Source organism: Arachis ipaensis, chromosome B10 (genome assembly GCF_000816755.2).
Source record: "Arachis ipaensis cultivar K30076 chromosome B10, Araip1.1, whole genome shotgun sequence".
NCBI classification, from domain to species: domain Eukaryota; kingdom Viridiplantae; phylum Streptophyta; class Magnoliopsida; order Fabales; family Fabaceae; genus Arachis; species Arachis ipaensis.
In genome coordinates this window covers 131,318,134-131,326,365 of record NC_029794.2, presented here as the reverse complement: position 1 = coordinate 131,326,365, position 8,232 = coordinate 131,318,134, and the positions used below count along the sequence as shown (strand labels likewise).

The 8,232-nt window shown below is 34.5% G+C and overlaps 1 long non-coding RNA gene across 1 annotated transcript; it reads left to right on the top strand.

Moving 5' to 3' along the window:
- Window positions 479–1,016, top strand: LOC110268211. Its single transcript, XR_002356318.1, has 3 exons — window positions 479–696; window positions 780–836; window positions 922–1,016. It is a non-coding gene; the product is annotated as an uncharacterized LOC110268211 (long non-coding RNA).

Genomic DNA, 8,232 nt, shown 5'->3' with positions numbered 1-8,232 from the left:
ATATATTATTATTTTATTTGGAATATTATATTATTATTTCCTTTGCTGTGGTTAATGTTCATCTATGTTTAGTAATATAATAACTGAGGTAGAAATCTCTCGGTAATGGATAATACCGGCATTCTTAGATGAACTTAGCAATGCTAATGCTTCATCATATATCTTTTATTCTCATGATTATCATGTTACTAGTATCATTTATACTAGTAAAGCTCATGCTTATCCTTTAGTAGTGTAATATGATGTATCTAGTTTTAGTAATTATCTCCAAAATGATATTTTATTATTAAACTCTGATGAGTCAGCACCCAGTGACATGTGGCTCTCCCAGAGTTAGCCACCACATGTTTCCTTTCTTTCTCTACAAGCAAAGCTTTCTTAAGGAAAAAGTAAGAAACACTTGTATTCTAATACATCTAGCTTTAGTAATTATCCTTTCTTGAGATGTTTTTACACCAAACTTTAGGATAATGCTTATCCTAACCCACGGTCTCCTAGGCATCATCATTACTATCATTTTTCTTCCTAAACAAGCTAGAATTCCATGAGAGAAAACCAAGACAACTTCCATGAACACCTGAGCTTCAATCTCCGTTCTTTCTCAAACTAAAACCTCTATCAAAAATCTAATCCGACCAAAGTATTCATCTCTTCCTCCTCTTCATTTCTATGCCAATCTTCAAAGAGTAAATCAAGGTATGATGGCTGCTCCTCCTCCTTGAAGTTTCAGCCATGGTGGAAACTCAAGCTGATGATGTTTTCTTCATGTTTTCTCTTAGGATCTCTTGTTCAACCACCATAGGCTCTAAGTAAACGTGATTTCTAGCTGCTTTAAGGTGAGAATAACCTTCTTTTCATCATCATGAAGCTTCAGCCTTCATGGTTCATATGGTTCTAAATTTGTTTTTGATGTTAAAATAGGCGTAAAAGTGCTTTTGGAAGCTTGTTTTTGGCTCAACTTTTGGCAGCAGCAAAGGAGGTAAGGTTTGGTAAATTAATCAATGATTGGCTGTGTTCTTGAAGTGTTAAATCATATCTTGTTGCTGAGGCTTGATTTTGAGTGTTTCTGTGATGGTTTGATCATAAGATCTTGTTGTTTAATGCTTGAAAATCATGTTTTTGATGGTTCTGAAGTTGTTGTTATTGTTGCTGGAAAACGTGGCTTTCCAGCCATGAAATTCATGATATTTGATGTGTTTTTGATGTGTATTTGATGGCTGAAATGTTGCTCTTTGGTTTGGTCAAAATCAGGTAAAAATCAGTTACTGAAAAGTTTGAAAAACTGGTTGAAAATCAAGCTGAAATCTGATGAACTTTTGGAAAAATATTTTTGGTCTTTGAAGGACAAGAAAAACGTTGGTTTTGATGATTTTGGGGTCAAATTATAATTATTAAAAAGTTTAGGGTTAAAAGTTAATTAAAGAAAAGTTAAAGGGCCAAAGTGCAAATATTAAAAGTTAAGGGGTCAAAATGCAATTTCCAAAAAATTCAGGGGTCAAAATGTAATTTTAAAAGTTGAATAAAATATTATTATTTTAATATTAAAATAATAAAATATTATTTTATTGTTAATATTATTTTATTAATAATATTATTTTATTAATAATAAAATATTGATAAAAAGACAGTTTTTCCTAAAAGTCTCAGGATGGAAGTTTTAAGTCTATAACTCCCTAATTCTCTTTATTAAACACCTAAGTGAAGGTATAAGATAAGATATCGAAGAATGTAAGGTAATGAAACAAGTTCTAAAAACTTGCAAACATGTTAGAAAGAAAGGGAGTTAAGAACTATATAGCAGTGTGCTGTTGTGATGTTGTGATGTATACAGAGAATTGTGAAATGAGATCACTGTGATGCTTGACTTATGATTGTGGAAAGATGAAAAATGATGATTTCTAAGTGATGGAAAGTATGGTTATATGTGACTTATGAGCCTTCGGGCGATGCTTGAGAACGGTTATGTAAGAATCTGCTGCAGAGAGGCAGTCAGATAAATGGTGGTGCGACCACTGAGAATGCTTTCCTGGGATACTTAGCTATAGTGCTGTTCTGTAAGTCAGAGGACTCTTACAGAGGTATCGAGAAAACACAACTAGCATATGCTCCTGTAAGTCAAAGGACTCTTACAGTGAGTGTTTGTGTGTGCTCTTGTAAGTCAAAGGACTCTTACAGTGAGTGTGTTGGGCAGACTAGCTCCGTCCTGCAAGTCAAAGGACTCTTGTAGTGGGTAGCTAGTGCCACTCTGCAAGTCAAAGGACTCTTGTGGTGGTTTGCCTTGCAAGTCAAAGGACTCTTGCGATGGGTATTGCCAACAGGAAAGCCTTACCTGGTCAAAGGGCTCTGGGTAATGTCGGGAGCGGGTCTATAACCGACAAATGAGCTCATTACCTGCAGTAGGACTAGACATGCATCATACTTGCTTGTGCATATTGTAATTGATTTTCCTATGTGAATAATTCTGTTTACTTGCTAATTGCTATACCTGATGTAACTGCTCTTGATTGTGCTTGAACCTCATTACTTGTGATTGTGATTGAAGTTGGTTGGGTTGTAGTGTATTGGTTGTGAATGAGCTATTTTGGCCTGAAGCCATGATTGATTATGTGATGGGCCAGAGGCCATGATTGACTTGAGTTATGGTTTAATGAGGTATGAAATATCAAGCTGGTTCAGCATAGACTTAATGAACCTATGTTTGGAACAGGTTGGTCATTCATACCATTAGGAAACTTTTAAGATTCTTTTATCTGAAAAGTGAGTTTTGATTTTTGGTTAATTAACTGATTTCTTTTAAAAAGGTTTTGCGTTTTTGATGGTTAAACCATTGATTTTCAAAGGACTTAGAAACTTGCAAGTGGACATTATAAATGAACTTAACTAATAACCCCGACCTTACTAAGAACTCCCCAGTTCTTACCCCTTCTCTCTCCCTTCTCCCTTCAGATGGAAGCATGAGTACCCTTCCGTAGTTCGCTGAAGACGCTCTACCTGACTTGAGTTTTGAAGACCTAGAATGTACTTTCCCTCACATTAGTAGTTTAGAGGGACTAGGTGAGTGAAGAGTCTAGGCTAGCCTGGGCGCCAGCTTATGGACTCCTTGAACAGGTCAGGGCCTGGGATGTTGTATGTATGTATAAGGTTATTATCTAGCTATATCTAGGGGTGTTCTAACTAAAGATCTATGATCTAATAAAGGCTGGATGACTGAATGACGTCAGTTGTTTGTGATGTATGAATTTATATAAATGTGTGTTTACTTTTGACTGCTTATCTTGTTGTTTCTTATGATATCATCTATGTATGTTCATGCCTGACAACTTAAATGTTTTGAAAAAATAATTTACCCCGCAAAATAACAACACTTCAACAACGAATCAGGCTCATATGATAAATAATAGATAATAATTAGGAAGACAAATTAGTAGCACTCAGTTTTCGGTACGATCTAGACATACTGAAAAGTGGGTCGTTACATGCTTGGTAGCAGTCAGTCCCCGCGTTGCGTGCAACAGTTCGCGTACGCATGCCATAAAATCTTGGAAAATTTTAAAAGCTGCAGAATTCAGATTTCTGCACCGATCTTTGAACGCGCATAACTTTTTCGTTTTAAAATATTTTCCATCCGTTTTTTGAATGTTTTAAAGCTCTCGGACCCAACTTTCATTTAAATCAAGTTTCATCAAAATTGAGGATCCGAAACCAAATTATGCCTCATCAAATTTAGTAAAAATCAGTTTATGCAAAAATTTGCAAAACCTCTAGCTTTTAAAACTCACAATGCCAAATCAAGTTTTCCACAGCCCAAACAACCCCAATTCAACCCAAAAGCAATAATAAACCTTCTTCAACCGTTCCTTAATTATATGACTATCTAAACCATACAATTCTCTCTCAATTCTTTCAACAATTCTTCAAAACCATCAACCTCAACAATTCCAATCCAAACCTCAATCATACCTCATTCATACCATTCTAATCCATTATAATCATTATTTATCAACATACCATCATAAGCATGCTCCAAAACATACAATTTGTTCAATCTTCATCAAAATACATATACCACAAACACAATTCAATCAACCATTCATTTAATTCAATCCTATCCTAGGGTCCACTAGTCTAAGTTTCACGAAATATTGCATATTAAATAAAAAAAATCGAAACCATACCTTAGTCGATTCTCACGTAACTCAAAACACTGAAAAAGATCTCCAAACAAGTTCGTCAAGCTCCACCACCAAAAGTCCGACTCTAATTCCACCAACTTCACCCCAAACACAATAATTCAAGCTACATACATATAATTTACCATACGTTAATTCTAGGGCTCTAAATATACCAAATCACAAGGATTTCGAAGTTACTTACCTTATCCGACGGTATTGGGACAAAATCCAACAATAATCCAATGCTAGATCACCCATAAACAACCAAAATCACAAAATCTATTCAATAACTAAAGCCAAATTTTTGAAACTGTTATTGCTGAATAAAGAAGTGTGAAATTTGAGTTCTTACTAGCAATGCCTAGCTAGAAATGACGGGTTCGGCGAGAGCTACGCGTGGCCGCAAATGACATGCAAATCGGAGCACCGTAGCTCAAGTTATGAGCAATTAAAGAGAAGAGTGAATACTGTTTTTCTTCTTCTTCTCCTCTCAACTCATCACTCAGCTGCAATCCTCACTCTCTAAGTATTAATGTGGCTGAAATGGGTTCATTTAGTGTGTTATATACGTTAGACTTGGGCCCGATCCAACCGCGTAGCGTTTTAGGCTCGTTAGGCTCAACTTTGGGCAAAAACATTTAAGATTAGTGCCCGATTTTTAATTTTAAATACTTTCTTAAGTTTTTCTACCGTTTTTATCACTCTCACGCAGTACCGGACAAACTTAAGCTGGTACTGCCGGGTAATTTATCGGTACGCATTTTTACGCAATTTTTTGCAGAAAATTACATTTCTCCACTCGAAAAAATTCACTGAATTCAAATCTCACCTTTAAATTTTTAAATTAAGACTTATAAATTTTTAAATCTATTCTGGGCAATTAAATTGTTATTTCATTTTATTTTTAAACGGTTCTTGACCTAGACCTACCTTTATTTTGTTAGGTGGGGTAAAATTTTTCAACCACATGTTTGGTAGAGCAAGCAGATTCACCTTATTTATTGGCATATTTTAAACCGTTTACCACCTTAGATTTGGACAAAAAAAAAAAGAGTTAATTACCAATTCAGTATCTAAAAGGTTCAGCTGCAAAAAAAAATTTTTAAGGATGTGTTTGTTTTGAGGTATTGGGACAGAAATTGAGGGATTGAGATTTAGTATTATGGTTGTTGGTCCAAAGACTGGTACTAAAATTTCAGTCTCCGTTTTCAAAATTCCAGTATTTCAGTACCTTCAAAAAGTGGAGACATAGGAGACTGAAATTTTTGGAGATAGAGACTGAAATTCCAACTTTACCCTTTGTACAAATCAAATTAGGGCTTCATTCTTACTAGCCCCTCATTCTTTCATCTTCTCATTCTTTCTTCGAAGACCTCCAGTTGCAGCCTCTGCATCGCCAATGCTAGGACAGCCACCTCGTTGCCGCTGTCGTAGCTGCTGTCGTAGCCACTGCTAGGTAGGTGAGTCGCCATCGAAGTTCATCTCCTATCCCCTGTGTTCTCATCTTCTCAAATAAGGTAAAATGACAACGTTTTGTACCTACCAAGCTTGCACAGCATCCGTAAACAGAGGAGACCAGATCCGTTGAGAGAGAAACAGAGAAGACCAGCGAGACAGCTCCGAGATGGTGGTGATGGTGGCGACGTAAACCCAGAGGTGCGCAAACAGCAGCAACAAGCCAACAACGCAACCCTCGAAAAAGACCTGGCGGCGCGATTGTGAACCGTGCGAGACTTGTAGACGCACCTTGTTCGTTCGGAATCTTTGGCGGTACTGTTGACGGCAGGAAAGATTGGAGGATTCTTTCCCTTCTCGGTTAAAATTTTAGGGGAGAGGAGAAAGGGACTGGATTGAGTTAGAATTGCATTTGATTACTGAAAAAAATGAAATTAGATTTGGGTTAAGGTTGTATTTTAAATTTAAAGGTATTTATGTAATTTTAAACATTTTTATTTCTACTTTTATTTCAAATCAAACATAATACTGAGACTTTTCAATCTCTATCTCTTAATTTTAGTCTCTCTTTTAAACACTACCTAAAAAAATATTATCAACAAAATAATTTTTGAATAATTTAAAAATACGACAAATATTTATTTCCTTCTTTAGTTTCCACTTTCCACATCCAGCATGGCGTTGGTTGTTACGTGGATGATGCAATGGATCATTTAAGAACACAAATATTACGATATCAAATACATTTCTTGTGTTGGCAAAAGACTTGGATCAGCATCTGCTAGAGAGAGCTTATTATACAAGCAATTAATTAAGGGACGAAGTTCCTATTGTAGTCGCATACCGAAGATATTCAACGATTTCCTCAATATTAATAGAGATACTGATCCATCTTATAGCGGATATAGTATTAATTATATCTGTCTTTGCATGCCCAGCTTAAAGATAAATACACAAAGGATAAGTGAACAACTGAACATAACATGCATATTATGTAATTCTTTTTAAGTAAATATGTGATATTATTTTAAAAAGTTTTAACCATGCATTAACTATGCATACATGATATATGTATATCATGATTGCTAATTTTCGTTGACTTATAGACACTTTGATGAAGAAAATATTTATAACTAAACTTGATTTATTTACATTTATAATAAATATAAATAGAAAAATAGAATAATGATTAATTATTTGTGATTATTTTCAATGTTCCAGAAAAATTTTGATTTTTTTATTATTTTGTGTCAAAATATTTGATTATTCTATTATAAAAAAAGTTTAATTATACGTTATTTCCCAAAGAAGTCTATAATAGTTCTCAATTTTCGCAAAATAAAAATTATATAATCGTTTCAAGATTACTGGGGCCTTCTTTGACTTTGGGATGCAATGCATGTGTGAAAGATGAAAGAACAGATAGCCACATAGAACTTTCATTAAAAGAAAAAAGGAGAGAACAAAAATAATATATATATCAATGCTTTAAGATCAGACCAGTATAATTTTTTTAATTAATAATTAATTATTAATATTTAAAAATATAGATTAAATATATTACATATATTTTATACTAGTGAGTAGTGACTGATTTTAATATATACACGCCTTATAATTGCATATAGAGATAACCCCTAATGATGAAGAAACTTCCAAGAGAGGCGAGGATGCCCGGGATATGATGCTTCAAAACACACGAAAGAATATATTATTTATGGACGAGTTCAAGCATTAGCCTATGTTATCCAAAGAAACGAATAACAACAACAAAAATTCCATTCATCACAATTTCAACATAAGTGGGTCCATTAATGTGGATGTAAGTCACCTTATGATTCAATAATTCATATATAAATAAATAAATCCCTTCTTCTATGCCATATCCCAATAACACGACTACAAGTAACTAAAACCCATCCTCAAAGCAAAGCAAAGGAGCACTAAAATTATATGCTCTTTAATAAAATAAATTCATATAATTGAGGTCTTTAATTGCAATTTGCAAGAAATTAAAGTACTCCGTAATGGATGCAGCAGGAGGAGGTGCAACAAATTTGAGAAACGTTTCATCTCCAACTCCGTACCTGTTTGGTGGCTTAGCATTCATGTTTGGACTCATTGCAATGGCATTGATGCTTCTAGCTTGTTCTTATCACAATCAACAACATTCTTCATCATCTACCGATAATACCTCGCCGGCAAAGACAACAACGGGAATGGAAGTGGAAGATTCGGAGCCTAAGATTGTTGTTATAATGGCTGGAGATAGCAACCCTACATACTTGGCCAAGCCTATGTCATCGTCCACATGTCACACTCAAGAATCCGTTTAGAGCAACATGTTTTCATCGATTGCAATTTGGATTGTCCCTGTGTGGCCGATAATCCGATACGAAAATTGCACAAATTACAGTATCGTGGCTACATGAAGATGTCTTTATACATCATTGCTATAGTACAACGATTCTCTTAGGAAATTAATTAGTAGGTGTAGCTAACTTAGAGTCAATTAATTGAAAAATAAGTTTATTAAAAAAAAATTATTATCTTAATTTTTTGAATTTTAAAATTAAAAATAAAAATTATTTTTTAATTAGTTAGC